Genomic DNA, 18,582 nt, shown 5'->3' with positions numbered 1-18,582 from the left:
CTATCTCATGTATCTAATCCATTGCAAATCTTGTCAGTTCCTGCTTCCAAGTATATACATTCCCACCACCTCCTCTGCATACCTCATAATCCATCATTTTATCATCTTCTCTGGCCTTCCTGTTACCAGGAAGTAAGTCCTTTCTCTGTGTGACACCAGAGTGATCTTTTTTTTTTTTTTAATGTTCATTTATTTTTGAGAGAGAGAGAAAGTACAGAGGAGGGGCAGAGAGAGAGAAGGACAGAGGATCTGAATCAGGTTCTGTGTTGACAGCAGTGAGCCTGATGCAGGGCTTGAAATTACGAACCATGAGATCATGACTTGATGAGGTCGGACGCTCAACCGATTGAGTTGCCCAGGTGCCCCCAGACTGATCTTTTAAATCAAACCCTTTCATTCCTCTCCTCCAGTGCTTTTGTTGCTCTCAGAAAAAACCTAGTGGCCACATTTTTCCTACCTGGCCCCTGCATCTCTCTGACCTGCCTCTCACCAGCAACCCTTGCCCCCTTACCCCTGCACACCTTCCTCTTACACAATCAAGTGATTCCCATCCCAAGGCCTTTGTACTTGCTGTCCATGCCCAAAATGCTCACTTTCCCAGGCAGACATTCACCCTGTTCACTCTATTCCCCAGGCAGATGTTAATCTCTATTCTCTCATCCTGCTTATTTTTCTGTGTACCAGTTGTGAAAATAGACATCAAAGTATGTTTATTATCTGTCTCTGTTACAGGAATGGAAGCTCCATTGCTCCCTTCCTGGTACTCAGAACAATGTGTGGCACATAGGTGGTGATCAATAAATATGCATGAAGTGAATGAATCAGCCTCTTTCCTGCCCAATGCATGGAGAACAGGAGAGCAAAGCCCACCCACCAATCTCTGCAGATTTGACTAGGGGTAGGGTTGGGAAGGGGTGTAGTGCTGGTGGGTGGGTGGGAGGACTGGGCTTTAACTTCTGATCTCCCTTGTCCCATCCTGCCTCTGGCTTAAACTCTGGCAACCCTCACATGTCCTAAGACTCTTTGTCAATTTCCTCAAACACTAGCCAAAACTCACCAACAATAAGCATTTGTGGGTTTACTGACATCAGCAAGGATTACCTGGAGAAAGTGGAGAGGAAAAGCAAGCAACTTCAGGATGAATATTATCCTTGTTCTTAAAATGGTGTGTTCTCACTACCACATGAACCTGTTGCCCATGTGGGGCCCTCTCCTTCTTCCTCCTCCCTTCCTCCCTTCTTCTGTCTGACATTTTCTCCCTCCCTTCAAGAGCACAGAAAAGTCCCTCCCTTTGCCTCACCAAGAGCAGTTTTCCCTTCTTTCAAAGCAGCAGCACCTGCCCACACCCAGGACTTGGGATGGGGGTGGGGAGCACCTTCTGTCACACGCATTTCTTAGAACACCTTCCAAAGACTGTTATCTCCCTGAGAACCCAGTGTCAGATGCTAATGTTTCTCTCCACCTCATTACCTCTACTTTTCTGTATTTTCTATTAGAGAGAGAAGAAATTAAGGTCAAAGAAATTATTCTGTCAGGTACCCAAGTACAAAAGAAATAAACTCAGGCAGGCTTCAGATCTTTCTTCCAGAAAAATTAATGCTTGCAACACATGAAAATCTTTTTCTCTTTTTTCTGCACCAAATTACATGTTTTTTTATTTTCTTACTTTTGTGCTAACTTGGTAGAGGGAAAACGATCTTTCTTAAAACTGCCTTCCTTAGTCACTTATTTATATTTGTTTCAACATCTTTATACAATTAATTGAATCTTCTCAAAGGAAAAAAAAAAAAAGGCAATGGAGAAAACCTGACTATATTCTTACTCCTTAGCCCCTCTGTTTCTCTTGTAGTCATGTCACAAACACCCTATGTCATCAATATAGAGACACAGTTTTCACATTTGACATCTTACAATTGAGGGTGCACAGTTGGTATACGTATGTTGAGTGTGTCATGTCAAAGGTAATTTAAAAATTTTTACCCTGATTTGAGATTGAAGTAGAATGTTTTTGTGTACAGAGAAATGAACAGAAACAAAACTGTAGGGCATAAATTTGGTATTGATGAAGCAAATATTCACTGTTGGAGAATAATCACAATTCCGTTTGTTTGCAAATCAATAGAGGGGGAAAAAGCGCTTTATGGGACTTAAGGAAAAGTTCACAAGCAGACGAAGCTGAGTTAAGTTTTTCTTACCCCCTGAGATACATACAAAAGTTTTACCTACTACATGCCGACCAGGGTAACTGAAGGACAGATTGCCAAATCCATCAGAATACGTGAAAAAAAAAAAAGGGGGGGGAAGCCAAAAGATTCTGGTTCTACAATGTAAAGGCATAGTTTAACTGACAGCATTTTTTTCTTAATAGTGTGCCTTATAATTGATGGAATCTTAGAATTAAAGAAACGTTTCATTATAATAAATGGTATTAAAAATTAAAAGTCATAAGTGCTTTGGTCTTGCATATTTATTTCATAGGTATTATTTTATTTGATCCTCTTAACAAACCTGGAAGTCATTTGTAACACCCCCATTTCACTGTCATATTATTATCTTATAATAGTATTGATCGTGATTATTATGACCATGTTACAGTTGAGAAATAACCATAGCATATGTAAAATACATAATGTGTCATATATGATTGTAAAAGAAATAACCATACAAATAACGACATTTATTATGATTGTGAGGTCTGTGTTGCAGTTGAAAACACCGGAGCTTAGAGGCTAAAAGTGATTTGGGCAAGGCAACAAAGCCCATAAGTAATAAAATGTGAGTCTTGTGGTCTTACCTTGAAAAAGTCTGAAGACTCTGTCCTCTGAAAGCCTTGTAATATGCCAGTGTCACTACGTGGTCTCTCCAGACCTTAAGAGAGAAAGGGTAACTAGATATTTCTCAAGATTCATCCTATGTCCATCTGCCACAGTCTGGAAAGGAGCTGTGTTGGTTAGGTTCTTAGGGCATTTGAAACAAAAATCCCAACTCAAACTGGCTCCAGCAAGAAGAAAATGTACTATCTCACTGGAAATCCAGAGGTAGGGCGTTTTTCAAGGTCAACTGATTCAGTGACTCGGTGATAACATCAGAGACTCTGGTACTTTCCATGTCCCCACTTTGCTATTCTTAGTATTGGCTTCATCTTCAAATTGGTAGCAAGCCAACTACAGCCACAGCAAGGAAAATATCCAGACATGACAGCACACAGAGAAGAGAGAAAGTACCTTCCTGTGGTTCTTTCTTGGGGAAAAGGAAATTTCTCCCAGAAGTTCCTCAGCATGACTTCCCTTTTGTCTGATAGTTAGACTTAGAAAACAAACTCATTTTTGAAGCAATAACAGGCAAGGAAGAGGAAATTACCCTTACCCAATAAGGCGACACCTGGAGTTGGAGGCGGGGTCATCTTGCCTTGAGTCACAGCCAACCTTCTTTGGTCAGGATAAGGAATTATTCATAGATCCTGTTTATCAAAGAGCGATTTACCTAGAAGTTGTGCTATCAGGATGTACTTACTTTTTTAAAATGGCACCTACCCAATTATTCACTCTATAGTGTTTTCTTCAAACCCATAGTTAGAACATGGTTTCATCTTAAAATATTCCTACAATTACACACACACACACACACACACACACACACACACACACACAGAGTTTATAAAATCATATGGTAACGTCTTGTGTTTTTATTTTTTATAATATTAGTGCAATGATTGTGATCCACTTGAAACTTTAGGTACTTAATGCCTTCCTACAACAATGGAAATGGCAGAATAGAACAGAAAGTTAGGTTTGTAGAACAAGGGATAGAACCAAGAAGACCTTGCCTGGTTGCTTGATAGCTGAATGACAAGATCATATGTGGCAGTTGCACTATTAGATCTGAAGTGAAATCATGAGCAGGTTACAGAAAAGTCCTTGTATTCTTTCAGAAGCCATTTAACAAGTAGAAAATAAGAGTGGAGTTGGACTATGACAGGATAATAGATTTTTCTGCCAGGAAAAAAAAGGATGTTCAGTCATTACCTCAAGGAACAAAGAATGTAAAGAGGCGCTTAAAACTAGGACTTTGTTCTGGAAAGCATTTGGAAGTAGAATGCATTCAGCCTTAAATAAAAATCATATCTGTGATTACATATGAACTGTGATGTGTTTTTGTTCTAATACTGAAAAACACAGTAGTAACTTTGCTAATACAAAGAATGTGTATGTGCTTAAGTACTTTTATCAGTGCATACTAAATGCTAGACACTGGGCAAATGGGATGTAGTAAATTTGTATTTCTGATTCTAAGGGAGAGGACTTACCAAGCTCCATGAAAATGAGCTTCATAAAGTAATCTTCTTGGTTTAAAAAAATGAAACCTGGAAAAACAACCCAATAGGAAAAAGCAAAGAATATTGTAGACAATTCACAGAAGACAAAATACAAAGGCTAATAAACATATATATAGATATTTGTTCTCAGTAATACAGAAATGCAAAATAAAAGGAAATAATACAAATGTCTACCTACTGGCAAAAATCATTGACAAGATCCATTTCGTTAAAGGGAAGGACACTTTTGCATGATTGATGGAAGTGTACATTTGCACATTTTTGTGTGACAGGTTGGTGGTGGATCTGAAACGCTTTATGAGCGCTTCAAATCTTGACTTCATCTGTACCTTTCTCTAGTCACAGCTGTGGTGACTCAGTGTGGGCTCAGATAGGCTTCACACAGTTGTAAGTTGACCTATCTCTTGCCCCACCCCAGGATTTCTCATAAGACCCGGAACTCAGGATTCCAGAGGAACATGCACAAGCAAACCAGAAATGTTGGGGATTGAACATCCCATCAGGCAAACCTATGCCCGGGGTGGGGGGGGGGGGGGGAGGACAGAACTGATAGATAAATGTTTCTCCCTTTCTCATTCTCTTCACCTCCTGCCTGAATGGACGGTCCTGAAATACATTTCATTTGAATTCTCAGAAATTTCTGTGGATTTAAGCAGTAACCAGCTGAAGCAGTGGCCAACTCACTAAGACCTCTTAATATGGGCTCTCCCTCCTTCCTCACTTCACTCCCTTCTCTGATTCCTGCTCCCTGAGATCACACTTCTCAGAAGGTACTAACGTGTAAACGTTTGTCTCGTACTCTGTGGGAACCCAGCTAAGGCAGGTAAAGGAGTATGCTTTAGAATGCATGTGCCTAGCCTTCACCTTCTGGAATCTCTCCTGTGGACAAGCTTACTAAAATGTGTCAGATATATATGTACACAAATGTTCAGCTGCAGTATTCCTTATAATAGGTAGAGAGGATCATACTGTTATAGTATTAAATAAAAAGAAGCAAGTTATGGGTATATAAATCTCTGTACATATTGTGTAGGCATTAAAAACGTCTGTAAGAAGAAACCCGAACCTGTAAACAATGATTATCCTGTAGAGTGTACAATAATCAGAATGGGAGCCCATGATTTCTTTTTATTTTTATATTATTACTAATAAATCCAACCCAATGAAGATTTTTTTAAGAAGAAAATCAATCAATTTCTTTCATGACGTCAGAAAAGAAAAATACTTAAAAACATACATAATGACCCAAGGTGTAGAAGAAACAGTAGTTTGTTTTCTTCCCCAATTGTAATTATTTTACTGCATTTCTCTTCTCTAACAAATCTCTACTCACGTCTGGCCTGAGAATGACTCACCTCCTGTTTACTCTCTATGATCCCCAAATACATCAAAATTGAACTCATCTGATCCCTGTTCCTTCAGGGTGCTAAGTTACAAGGGTGATGATAATCTTGTCACAAAGTCAGGATTTCCAAACTGTAAGAGATCTTCATGGTCATGTCATCTTCTTAGAGATAAAGAAACCAAGACCCAGAGAAGATAAGTGATTTGCTCAGAGGTGCATTGCCACAGAGCTGGGAACCAGAACTCAGGTGTCCTGATTTCCAGTTTGGAACTCTTTCCATTAAATGGTAATCAGAAAAAGTCATTAGGTTATGGCATGGGCTGATATCCTGTGACTAGTTGATTTTATCCCTTCCGGTAATAGAAATCCTTAATCTACTTCAAAAGCACACATCTTCAAAGGGAACTGAAAGAGCAAATTGAGTGAAAGAAGGCCTTTAGGAAAAATTTGGGTGGTGAGTTCTTATGCTATTACACGAGTCACAACTTATGTGATCCAGATGATTCCATGTGCACCCCATCTTCAGCCCTACTAAGAAGACCCTTACTAGCCTTCTGTTATCATCACACAAGGACCAGGGGCAGATGCTTTGATATGATCCTGGAGAATTTCCCTTCTTCCATTAGACTTGAAATAGCTATTATAATCACCAACCAGACCAAGAGTCATGTGAGCCTATATCCCCAAATGCATCCAATTCAGGAGGATTGCCATGTCTTTCTCTCTGATAATTTTTCTTTGATTTGCTAACCTTTCTTGATGCCATTTATCTTACTTTTTCCCCTTTTAGTAATGTCTTTCTAAACATCCATGTTATAATCGGTGCTGGAACTCACTGATTGTGCATGACAGAAGGAACTTAAAGAAAATTATGCATTGCTCTGATCTAGCCTAGGGCACACAAATCAAAGCCTCCACTGCAGACAAGACATAGTAAAATTGAAAGTAGCTACACTTTATATGGAAATTAGCTGCTCCTAGAATGCAATGTAGTGAAGCATATATCAAAACCAAAGACAACGAACATATGAAATAAATTTCTGTGCTTGGAATGTTCCCTTCCCCTTTTCTTCATATATAGGACAATTCTCAGTTTATTACATTATATCAAAAAATTTTTAAGTTTATTTTCTTAACATGAACATATGTATAATTGGTATATTTGAGAAAAATTTGGAAATTTTCTTTTATTTTTTTTCTTTAATATTTCACGGAAACTTCAAAAATAATCAGGACCTGAAGCAGTAATTTGAAAACACCGTGTCCTGATGCCTTTTGCTGATGTAATCAAGAAAACATGAAAAAAGAGTTTGTGTTTTTCCTCCAGAGCAGACATATGCAAATGAAGATTTTACTTTATTTTTCTCTTGATTGCTTTTTCTTTTTAAATTACAAAGGGAAAAATCTAAAATAAGGCAATACATATTTTTAAAAATTCTTAAAGCTAAAGGAGAGAAATTGTGTTGTTCAAAATAGCTGTCCTGATCGTAGATCAGTCTTCACTTAGGGTCTGACCATCAACAGCTGCCACATGCAGATTCTTTATGTGGAAAAGAGAGGCACAAATCACATGGATTTGGTCACTTTCTTGCAGATGGCTACAGATCACAAAGTTTGCTAGTTTTCAAAATTGTTGATTTAAATGAGGTGAGAATCTGGCTTTTAATTCTCTTAAAATACCTCTGTTTCTGCTTGTAAAAAACCAACCACACAGTCTAATTTACATAGAAAGGGAATCTATTAAAGCTTATCATGCATGACTTAGAAAAATCTTGGAGAACCAAAGAGTGAAGCTGGGAGGCTGTGCAGCCAGGAACACGTCCAAACCCCATAGAGGACGACTCCTCTGGAGGGACCCCCATGGCTGGACACTGAGGGAGGCTCTCACCACCATGCCAAGAATCCAGCACCTCTGCTGAGACTGGTTAAAAAATAATATGGTGCCCCACGCTGCCTACCTACTTCCCACTGACATCTGTTCCAGTTAATCCGTGCTTCATCACGTTGATTTAAAAAATATTTTTCCTATCACTCATGCCTATACATATTACATTTTTTAGTGGAGTGATTCCCTTTCTTAAAAAAATATGTACCTACCCATAAAAATTTGTATGTGCCTGGAAAATGTGGTTTCCCTGGGGAGTGAGAGAAGGGTAGGGTATGAATGGAAGTGAGAACTTAATTTTGACTTTATACATTTCTGTGTTACTGAAATTTACAGTGAGCATGTGTTCCTCTTACAATAAGCATCCTGACATGAAGAAGTAAATTATCATTTTAGTTCTTAACATATTTAAGGTCATTTTTGTGCTTATGAACTATAATTTATGAACTATAATCATTCACTATTAGAATGGGAAGAGATTAAGAGTTTAAGTGCAACTTCACCAGCCAAATCTTATAATGAACAGCCCACATTTATTGTCTCCAATGCTTTACATGCTAGTCACACTTATAATAATTCTGACTTTATTTTTGTTACAAGTATCTGTATTTTATTTAATAATCTCATTAAGTTTTATTTACTCTGTTATTTTTTTCCTTATGTCATCATAGGAAAGCCTGAGGGATGGATTTTGCCCTTTGGGGTCAGGTAAGCCAAAAGCAACCTGGGAGTTGGCCCAAGTAGCACCCCATTTATTCTTGATTCCCTGGACTGGGGGGTAGCGGACTCCTGCCACTACCACAGCACAAAAATTACTCTGAAAAAAGTCACTATTATCTTACAGTTGGAAGATCAATGGAGCCTTTTCTCTTGTTAACATACTCGATGGCTTTGCAGTAAGTAACAATGGCCACTCATTTTCTCCTTTTTGGTTTCCATAATGGTGTTTCCCCCTGGTCTTCTCCCTCTCCAGGCTATTCCCCATCAGTCTCTTTTGCTGGCTTCTCTCTCTCTGTACACAATCCTTAAAAGACTACTCTGTTCTCTTCTCTGCATTTATAACCATGATCTTACTCACTTCCAGAGGACTTCAATAATCTCCTGTAACCTGTTCATCCAAAATCTGTTTCTGTTCCTTAATCTTCTATAACCTGCTGAACCCCAGATCTGTATTTCTTCCTTGGATTGTCAGCAAACTCCTGACAGATAATCCTGACTGTGGCCATGTTTGTGCACATTTTTGTTTTATTTTGGCTTTTTTGAGAGTCGGAACAGAGAAGTACTCATAAGAGACAGGAGCTAGAAGATTGTCCTGCAATTAAGAAGTCTTCGTAGGCTAGAAGTAAGAGTTCACAAATTTGCAGATATTCATTCTGATATCCTGTTATAAATGTGATTTAGCTGCATCCCCTTTCTTACTCATTAGAAATGCAAATTCTTGCCTTCTTTCTTTTAAAAATATTTTTTTAAAATGTTTATTTATTTTTGAGACAGAGAGAGACAGAGCATGAACGGGGGAGGGCCAGGGAGAGAGGGAGACACAGAATCTGAAACAGGCTCCAGGCTGCGAGCTGTCAGCACAGAGCCTATGCTGGGCTCGAACTCGCAGACCGCGAGATCATGACCTGAGCCGAAGTCGGACGCTTAACCGACTGAGCCACCCAGGCGCCCCTCTTGCCTTATTTCTTAGTTTCCTAAGAGAGAATATGACCCTTTAAACTCATGTTTTACCTTTTTTTCTCCCCTGACCTCAAGTGTATGGGATTGAGTTAATTATACTCAGACACACTATAATTTGTCTATGCAAGGCCAAATTAATTGTTTTAATTTTTTTCTCTCTTATTTCTCATTCTCACTCGTTCCATCATTTGATGGAACTTCATCAAAGTTATTGAATTTAACATGTGCATTATATATCCTTGGATGGTATGTATCTTTGAAAGATATATAAGTGATGCTATATTATCGCTTTCTATTTCTTTTTTTTCACTCAACATAGTTTTTAAAACTTGTTTCTGTATATACATCTAGTTCTGACTGCTTCAGGCTTTTCCAGTGTATAAATGTATGGTATTTTACTTATCCATTCTCATAATGGTAGACATCAGGGTTGCTTCCAACTCCCTGCTTCCAATGCTGAAGCAGACAACTTTACATACACCTGTTTATCTATCATCGACATTACTCTTCTGCTCTACATATGCAGAAGTGGGGGTGCAGAGTTAATTTTATTAAATATTGCCAGCTTACCCTTCAGAGTAAGAAATGTAAGAAATTTACATTTCTATAGTATTTGAGGGTCCCCCTTTCTCTATATCCTCATGAACACTTAAGATAGCGCATTCTGAGTTTTGCAAAACAATATTTGCAAAAGCAATATACCTCATCATTTCAAACCAGTTCATACAGATGCAAGATTGGCCACTGTGTAGCTAGTGAAATGTAGAGTCACATGGTAGATAATATTGCTGATCGGCTTTCAGCAGGGGTAGTGGGTGGACAACTTCTTAGAAGTGCTCCTGGATGAGGCAAGACCATGTGCTTTTCATTCTTCCTTCAAGTCTCCACCATTTTGTTGCTAGAGTTACCATTCCAGATGCAACTCTGCTCCGCTTGACCATATTGAAAGGGTATGCCCATGGGCTAAAACCCAGAGTTCTTGGTATACTTTGCCATCTGGCTCCTAACTTCCTCTCTGGCCACACTGGAATCCTGATTTTAAAGCCTTGACTCTAGACTCACTAACCTAAGAATTTTTCTGTGCCCACTCGTAACCGATGTGTCTTTTTGGTTGCCCTGGCTCCCATCAACTTTTCCATGAGAGCATCTATTCCTTTCCTGTACTTGGTGGTGCTGCTGTCACCTTCTGCTTGGCTGCATGTGCTCTTTGAAATCAAAGAAAGCATCCTATTTGGCTTTTTATTCCCAGAGGCTAGCACAGTGCCTCAATCTAATGAGTGCCTAACAAACGTTTCCAAATGAATGAAAAATGAGCCATTTATTTTACAGAGTAATAAACTAGGGTCTGGAGAGGTCATATGGCTTTCTGCATGGCATACAGGGAGTAGAGGAGAATGCTGGAACCAAATCCAGGTCTCTTGATTTCTATTACTGTCCACTATACTGTGTAAGATCCCCCTCAGTTATCCAAATTACTTCCTTTCGACAGGGTAAGAAACTGGAAATTTGAGAATGTCATCTTCCTAATGTCAGGAAACATTGAACTATAGTTTTATGTAGGCTTTCCAAACTTTCCTTTGGGTTTTCCTCCTCTACTGAGACATACTGAACTATATGGAAACACAAATTATAATAATATTTTGGATTGTAAATTGTATGAAAAAATTCACCACGGAGCTTCAAACTAAAGGAAGACATTCCTTAAAGCAAAGATTATATACACTAATTTTTAAAAAGCATACATCAATGACTAAATAATATTTTTCTCTTTTATTTTACCATTTTCCTACCGTTTTTGGCTATAAATATCAGAGATAAGGCGATCAGAGCCATCATTTCTGGAAAGAAACTTTGCAGAGAAGTTTTGCAATACTGAATGTTCTACTATAAAAATATGCCCTTTTCAGTTTTCAATGGGCCTTGAAGTGTTTTGCAGAAATTCTCCACCCACTTCAGTCATCTCTACTCTCAACCTTGAGAGAGTGCTACAGAGTTCCCGCTAGAGCTGGGGAGGAGAGAGACCATTCTGTTTTTATTTTTCCATCCATTCCAAAAGTCGTTCAGCTGGAGCTGGCGACGAGTGTGGCCATTAACTCCAGGCATTTTTTTCTGCCACTTTAGAATAGGATAGACAGGTGTCAGAGGGGGTGTGTGAGGATGTGTGAGGCTTCAGCATAGGACTGCTTTGTAGCATGTTGCTAATGCTTTTTCAATTTACACATGTCTGAGGAAGGGCCATCACTCTCCGCAGCCCTGAGAACAGAGTTCATTATTTCTGTGTTATGAGTTAGGGGCAGGAATAACAATTCTTCATGTAAATTGAGGGAACTCAGATGAACAGAGAGGCTCTGCACCCTATCATGCCAATCCTGCAAGAGGACTGGGGTCTTCTGATTCTCAGCTTGTTTCCCGTCACTAAGAAAACAAGTTCCCATCGATCAAGAGCTCCACGCAGGCTGATGGCATTAACGTTTATCACCATCAGAGGGTCGTAATGTTCGTCACATTAGACGCAAACTAGAAAATTATTTATGATATATTGATGTGTATCATTTAGACACACAGCAATGTTCTTTCTAGTAATGTTCCTGAATGGTTTCAGTGGGAAGGGCTGATGGCAAAGGAAGTGGGAGGTGTAGTAATAGTGAGACTTGTAGCCCATTGTTTTGTTTTTAACCTTTGATAAAACGACTCACAAACCAAAACATTTGAAAACTGCTGCATTAAAAGCATGTCATTTCCAGAAGCAACCTGATGTACTACCTCATCATGAAATAACACACATAGTTACTGGAAGCCTGAAAGATATACTCTGGAACCACAACTTTTAGACATATGTTAATGTATTATTAATTATATTCTTCACACTATACAATATATATCTATATATAATATTTATAGTAATTAACTAGATGCTTGGCACTATATGGATCATACATAAAGAAAAGTCTTGCTCTTTGCCCAAAGTATGGATAAGTTTAAGAAATATGGTAAAGTCTGTTTGTGGGAAAGAACTGTTTGTAGATTCATCGAGTAATTTAAGTAAGTGATCCAGTTAGCTTTATCTGCATGAAACATTAAGAAAAACAAATATTTCCTTGATTCTATAAAATTCTGTTTTTGATTATGGAAATATATGATAACCATCTAATAAGAACAATAAACATAATCTTTAAGTTAAATTATACTTTATTTTAAACTATCTAGGGGCACCTGGGTGGCTCAGTCAGTCAGGCGTCGGACTTCAGCTCAGGTCATGATCTCACAGTTTATGGTTGAGCCCCATGTGGGGCTCTATGCTGACAGCTCAGAGCCTGGAGCCTGCTTCAGATTCCGTGTCTCCTCTCTCTCTGCCCCTCCCCTGCTCATGCTCTGTCTTTCTGTCTCTCAAAAATGAATAAATGTTAAAAAAAGTTAAAAAAAAACTATCTAGAATTCGGTGACTTGCAAAGGCAAGGAAAAATAGAAAAAGTAGTTCCCATTCGGCCAGGATTCTGCTCTGTTAACCTACAGACTTAACCAATAAATCTAAAGTCAACCCGTCATTTTTATATGAATATGAGCAGATGGGCAGTTTCCACGTAAGGGCAAACTGATATACATATAAATACATATCAGGAAGTATTTCATGAAAATTTAAAGAAAAGAAGTTCTTTCAATTTTCATTTACTCATTTACTTCTTGGATTATGTAAGAGTAAAAAAGATATATTAGGTCATCTAGACATTCATTTGGAGCCATTAGAGGATTGTAAAGTGTATTCTACATTGTAACATAATCAAAAGAAGAAGTTCATTTTCTTTTTTCTTAGCTGAAACTATGAGAGACCTTGGTGAGATTCTGAGTGTAAGTCTCTGGTTTCTTAATCATAGATTATTTATGGGATGAGGCAGGCTTGTAAAAAGGTACTTTATGCAATGCCGTCCGTATGTTTTGACCAGCGCTTCACCGAAACCAGCTTCAAATCAAGATGCTTCCCTTTTCATTTTTAAAAAACTTATCAGAGAAGGAAACATCTTAGATTCCATTGACAAGCTACCCCCAAAAGAGACGTCTTCTAGGTGAAGTAGCAAATCTTTTGGTGTACAAAATGCTGCCATACTAGCTTCAGTGACAGCCTCTATGAGTACTTAAGTCCTTTTAAAGACTCAGATGTATCTGTCAGGATCACGACATCCTCAACAAGTAGACCATGAGCAGGTTTTGGTCCTGAGGTCTCCTTGTTGAGAATGAAAGGAGCAACCTTTCGGCCTCCACTTTTCCCACGAGCCATTTGGAATCTTTTAGTCTATAGTCATCATAATGTTCTACTTTTTATTTGTCCTCCTCCTTGGATGATGACTCTGGGCCCCAGGTGCCAAACTGTGGAACATAATTGTCTACTGATGGTGACATCTGGTTTGTTGGCAAGCTTCTTCCTGAGTTTTTTTTTTTTTCTCAGTGAATAAATGATAGCTTAGAGCTGGGTAATAATGGAGCTTTGTCTCAACATCTTTGGACCAGGTTTATTTCAAATTCATTAGCTTATGCTAAGAGTAAACTATGAACCATCGATAATTCTAGCTGCAAGTTAGTCTTTGTAAAATCTTGCACATAATTAGCCAGGAATAAATTCTGCGGCTGATTTTTTTAATGAAACATTTTTCTATCTCTAGGGATATGAAAGTAAGGAAGATTTCTGAGTCATTTACAGGGGAAAAATCAACTTTTACAATTGTTAAGTGCTAATTCAAAGTAGGAAGAGGGTGCTTTTGTGAAATTATCCCCAGAGACAACATTTACAGAACACTTCTGAATTTACATAATATAGATACAAGTTAGCCATTCTTTGTGCTTCTTAACACACTGCATTCACTATCCATAGCATCCTTTTAATATCTCAAGGTTATTCATGTCTAACCATCATTATCTATGTCTTGGCTTAAAATCTGAAAACTGACGAAAAATCATGAGTGCTTACAAAAGACAAAATAGTAAACAAAGTGATTATTTAAAAGCAAAATTCAAATATTACTTTTCAAGTAAAACAAAGTTCAAAGAATTTTGACTCTGAACTTTCTGGTCCTGTAATACATAGTGCATGCCTTTGTCTATAAAGAAGGAAAACTGTATGCTACAAAGTCCAGTACTGATAGACTGATAAATTTCTGTTTGCTCAAATAATAAGTCTACAAGTTTATTTTTTTGCTAAAGAATAGATTAAAATTGTAGTTAAAACAGAGGATACTAGACGATATTACTATTACTATTACTACTATAGCCTTATTTTTCTATAAATTACTCTTATGTAGATAAATCAGATGATTCAGAAAATATGGACTGTCACTGATGTGTTTGTGAGGTTGTGTTTGCCTAACCTTTATTCCCAGTAAGTAGTATGGTGGTTCAGCCAAGTCTAGAAAGCAGATACAATTATTACAAAGGTCAATAATCAAGTTTACCATGTTCTTGAGCTTTTAAGCAAAACTAGTAATGTCAAGAATTGGATTTTAATATACAAACCCAAGCCCAGATTGAAGTTGGGGTGCAGTTGTGAGTGGAATCCATCCCTGAAGAGGTGGGCAGATTTTCATAGGAAATAGTCTGGAGCAAGAGAAAATCATGGATTGGAGGGTGCAATATTCAAGTGGGGGGTAATAATAAGGGTAGAAGAGTGTCTTGAGTGTCAGGCTGGGGAGGAAGAAAGTAATTTTAGAATACTACAGGAAAGTAATGGGAAACAAGGTAATTGTCTGAAAACAGAATAGAAAAGAGGGAAATTTAAAGGGATTTTAAGAGGAGACTTTTAAAAAATTAGAAAGAGGAAGCAGTAAAAAATATAGCAGAACTTTAGAGAAGCAAACTTTTTTTTTTTAATTTTTTTTTTCAACGTTTATTTATTTTTGGGACAGAGAGAGACAGAGCATGAACGGGGGAGGGGCAGAGAGAGAGAGGGAGACACAGAATCGGAAACAGGCTCCAGGCTCTGAGCCACCAGCCCAGAGCCCGATGCGGGGCTCGAACTCACGGACCACGAGATCGTGACCTGGCTGAAGTCGGACGCTTAACCGACTGCGCCACCCAGGCGCCCCCGAGAAGCAAACTTTTAAAATGACGGGTGTGACTGACAGAGGTTTCTGGGATAATCTCTGAGACAGACCTGATCTTCCTCCCTGAATCTCTGAATGATTTGAGAGTGGAGTCTACACATTCCCCTTTCACTTCCTTACCGTGGATTCCATGTCTTCTGCCTTGGCGTCCATGGTCTATTAAGATGGTTCTGCAAAAGACTGTCAGGGTCTCTTTTCCTTTTTCTCACTTATGTCCCTATTGGCCATTCCTGACTAGCAAATCCTAAGCCTGGTTGTCTCCCCTGGTTTCTGTGGCCCTCGGCTCTGCAGTTCTCTCCTCCATCCTCTCAGAGTGCTCCTTCTCTGGGCCTCCCTCCTCCCTCTGCTTCCTCAGCTTGAGCATCACCATTTCTCTCCACACTCTTCCACGTGGTAACTCACACAACTTCAGGATGTCGGACACCTCAGTGAAGGCAGGCCTAAATCCCAGCTTTACTCTGACTTCTTTCCCAAAACTCCACCCTCACACTGACCCACTAGGCTCTGCCTGGAGTTCCCACTGGTAACTCAAGCTTCAGGGGATTGAAAGTAATTATCTCCCCATCACGAAACCTGCTTTTTCTCTTATATTCTCTAACTCTGCTATTAATATCACTGTCTTCCCAGTCATCTAGTCTCAAAAAGATTGATTGTCTTGGATTTCTCCCTCTTTACTCCCTAGATTCAATTGTCAAGTCATTCTGCCTTTGCAATATCTCTCGCATTCATTGGCTGTCATTGTCATCACTCCATAGAAGCTTCTGTGACAATAACTTTCTTATTGCTCATTCTGACTCCAATATCTCCCATAGGATGTACTGATAGTATAATACAGATACTTACTGAATCAATAAATACTATCATCAACATTCATTCAATCAACAATTATTGGATGCCTGCTATATGCTAGACAAAGGTCAATGGAGATAGAGGATAAGAAAAGGTTCTTACATTAAAAAGGAATATCAAGTATTTTTTTAAAAGAAGGATTCTCAGTTTCTGATCTGCTAACTTCAGAAATAAAAAGAATGATAAATATGGTTTTATTTGTAGAGGAAATAAATGAAGTAAAGTAGAACTTGTTGATGGTACCATCTATTAAATAATGAAATAGGATATTACAATCGCTTATAAAATCTCCTTTCTTGAGTATATTTAAGAATAAGATAGGTTGATTATTCATGAAATAAGCACTAGGTTATAGCAAAATAAAATCATGCTAATAAGACTCAGTGTACCTACCAATCCATTTACTTTAGTTTGTCTTGTTTCAGCTGGTTTTCACGCTGGGATCTGTCTGTGGGTGACCTCTGAGTACATTTGCTGGAGGCAAAGACTTCCATTTTCTTTGCCAATTGGTAACCAGAGAAGGATGTGGATATTGCTCAAGGAGAAGTAAGTGGCTTTAAGCCTCTGTTTAAAAAATCTTAAGTTTTTGTTTCAAATGCTGTTTTGAATAGTTCATTATTGAAAATATACTTCTGCTTTCAGAAAATGCCCAAGCTCTGCATCAAAGGCGAGTTGCTGATTCTAAGGGAAGGATGTGGTACAAGAGCAAGCCAAGTGTTGATTATAAGAAAAGGGGAAGGCGTCCAGCTAGCTAATGAAACAACCTGCTAACAGTTTCCAGTTGGAAAGAGTGATCAAGGACTTTTCCTTCAGACAAACAGCATCATTTGATTGCTCTCACTCCTTGATCATCAGAAGGTTTGTACAATACAGTGGGTGTTGTAGAAAGAGACTGCATGGGATTTGTCATCAGGCCTGGGGTTGGGTTCCAGTTTTATTCACTTAATGCTTATAAAACCCAAGCCAAACTTGCTGAGCCTCAGTTTCCTCACTTAAAATATGGATTAACAATAGTCACCTAGTTCACATGGTTATTGTAAAACCTTCAGATCTGTCCAAGAGCACCATGAGCTAAAAATATCCTAAATTATCTATGCAAATATTAAGTAATAACTAGAAGAGAGTTGCTGAGAACCAAAGGTTTGCATTTTTAATTAAATGTAAGTCTTAAAACAAGTTTGACAGATACGATGTGTAAGAAATAACAACTAAGTTCATAGTCGTACTCAAGTGTTTATTTAATTCCATCCTGAATGTGGATTATTTTTAAAAGTAAATTTCAATTTGTTCATGCTCTATTCTCTGAAATCTACTTGTAAGTTAGTTTTTGAAATGTATGGCATATTTTCCCATAGAAATAATGCTATAAATGGTGGTTAAATCTCCAGCACACCCTGTAAAGACTACCCAAAAGTAACTCAAATGTCAGGCTTTGCAGTTTGGTCCGGGACCCTAGCCACTTTCTAGTGTCTCCGTGTAGCATAACCTACAGGTTGGAGATCATTTGTGCTTTTGCTGCTCCTTGGAACATGGGAAGAAGGACTCGTGGAGCCTCTGACCGTCTCTGTGACCTTTCTATGTCCCCAGGGCATGATTAAAAGGAAATATGGCTGTTTGGAATATCTGCATGCCTGTCTGCCCTGCACTCAGTACACGTGATACTACGGGTTTTTATCTCCTCTCTATTCAACCTATACTTCTTGTCTGGGTTGTGGTGAGTCCTTGAAAACAAATTCTTTTTTTTTTTTTTTCAACGTTTATTTATTTTTGGGACAGAGAGAGACAGAGCATGAACGGGGGAGGGGCAGAGAGAGAGGGAGACACAGAATCGGAAACAGGCTCCAGGCTCCGAGCCATCAGCCCAGAGCCCGACGCGGGGCTCGAACTCACGGACCGCGAGATCATGACCTGGCTGAAGTCGGGCGCTTAACCGACTGCGCCACCCAGGCGCCCCGAAAACAAATTCTTGAACAGAGTAAGCCTCGTGGTAAAATCCCATCCACTCCCACCGTTCCTATGGTGACTCTCTTCTTTCACAAGGAGATATAGCCACTAGGGAATGTCTGTCATGGATCCAAGAAACTCCAGGTCAGGTGGGGGGGGGGGCAAGAGGAATTAAAGGACTTAGGATGTTTTCTTCCTCCCCAAAACTTCCGGGAAAGGGAACCCCTGCCCCTAGCACAGGCCAAACAGACACATGAGTTTATATTTTCAGTGGGAAGTTTGTAAATTAAACGTCTCCATGTAATATGTCTTCACTATGAATTCTTGTATTATTCTAATGGAGGGGATATTTTTGCTTTTTGAAAGAACACTCAAGTGAAAATCACACTTGTTATCACTCAGCCAAGATAGGCACCATTTTAATGTCTTTAATAGTATAAAATGATGAGAGAAA

The sequence above is a fragment of the Herpailurus yagouaroundi genome, unplaced genomic scaffold, assembly GCF_014898765.1.
Source record: "Herpailurus yagouaroundi ecotype Mexico unplaced genomic scaffold, PumYag 139, whole genome shotgun sequence".
In the NCBI taxonomy this organism is placed as follows: domain Eukaryota; kingdom Metazoa; phylum Chordata; class Mammalia; order Carnivora; family Felidae; genus Herpailurus; species Herpailurus yagouaroundi.
Note: the sequence above shows the minus strand (reverse complement) of the source record.